We start from the raw sequence: 1,858 nt of genomic DNA on the forward strand, positions 1-1,858 counted from the left end.
AATGAATATTACCTATAAAATATCTAAAATTAAATAATATTCAAGTATAATTATGTGACAATTATAATTCAAAAATTATTGTATATGAAGTCCCGTGAATTATTATTATAATTGATATAATAATTGCTATAATTACTACATATTCTCAATCTTATCGGTTGTATCAATTTAACATATCAATTATATTCAAATTAGTAGTTAATTATTTTTATGAAAAGTCTTGCTATAATTAGGTTATACTTATGAGATTATCTTGTATTAAATATTATAATTAATTTAATAAAGATATTTATTAAGTATATATGTTATCTATATTAATTATATGTCAATATTTTTAAGAAAAAGTTTAAAAAAGTGATATATAAATATATATAATATTATTGTTATATAAAAAATAAATTTAAATAATATATTAAATATTAATTTGATATAATTATAATAAAAATATTTTCCTAAAATATAATTATCATGCATTATTCATTAAATGCTAATTGTAATATAATTATAATAACGGGCCTGCTATACATACAAGCAATAAGGCCTTACAAGTGATACAAGCCCCCAGCCCACAAACATTCCACACGCGCACTGAATTACATTGAATGGAGCGTAACATTCACGCGCTCCACTCAACACTCGCGCTTCGCGAAAACAACTCCTTAATGGCGCACTCTTCCACTTCCCCAAGCAATTCGAAGAAAACACAACCGTTCTATTTTCGAGCAACACTGCAAACGGCAGAGATATCAATCGTCGCTAAGATTCGAAAATTCCATCAACACAACATAGAACTCTCGATCGAGAATCTCCAGAAAAAACGAAGTTATAATACTGAAGGTACGTTACGTTACTATTTTAGTCATCCTGTATACATTCCACATTTCGAAATCGAAGAACTAGATTTTACTGTTCTTCTACGTTGTTGTACGTTTTACTGTTCTTCTTCTTCTACGTCTCATTTTACAGTTAATAATGATTGAGGTAATAATTTAAAATTTTCTAATTATAATTTAATCAAATATTAATATTAAAACCAAATTACTTAAACAATATTGAATCTATTCTAGTTCTTAGTCACGTATAATATAGAGTCATTCTCGTAATGATAACTAACTGAAATAACATCGTAAATATCAACATTTAGAATTCGTACAAATTCAAACCATCCTCTTGTTAAATAAGCTTCATCATCCGCTATTCATGCAATGCGGCAAGGTATAGAATTGCCACACAGAGAAACCAAACTAATCCTTATTCCTCTCAATGGCATTGCATGCATGCAAAAGAAAGGCGGTAATTTCTGAAAAAAATCACAATATGTTATAAAATTATTTTAATAATGAACAACTTAAAATAAGAAAATTTAAATATATTACCAATCGTTGAAATTGCATATCCGAGTTTGTCACGAATTTAGCAAAACTGAACTTAAACTGAGAGAATTCAATCTCATTATGTGCTCCACTTTGAAGATTTTCGGGCAAACGTAAAAAGCATGGAGGGGATGGAACTTGAACTTGCCCTATAAAATTTCGTGGATGCAATTCCTCAATCAAAAATCGAGCTCCTCCCAAGAAAGCTAACTTTAACCACATTCCATTAGGTTGGTCATAATAGGTGAGTAGATCCAACCATCCTTCGGTAAAGTAGAGATTATTGCCCCTTCTTTGAACACTTACATCCATGTAGTTAGAACCTGAATCAGTGAAGACAACTCGATAAGGTATTTCATAGATGTGATGCATTGTAAACGATTGTGGTAAATGACAATCGAACTGGAACATTAGACGATAAGAATAACTTAGAGTAACAACAATTAATAAATTATTAAAAGAATAATATAATAGAATGAGTATAT

Source organism: Arachis ipaensis, chromosome B05, assembly GCF_000816755.2.
Source record: "Arachis ipaensis cultivar K30076 chromosome B05, Araip1.1, whole genome shotgun sequence".
In the NCBI taxonomy this organism is placed as follows: Eukaryota; Viridiplantae; Streptophyta; class Magnoliopsida; order Fabales; family Fabaceae; genus Arachis; species Arachis ipaensis.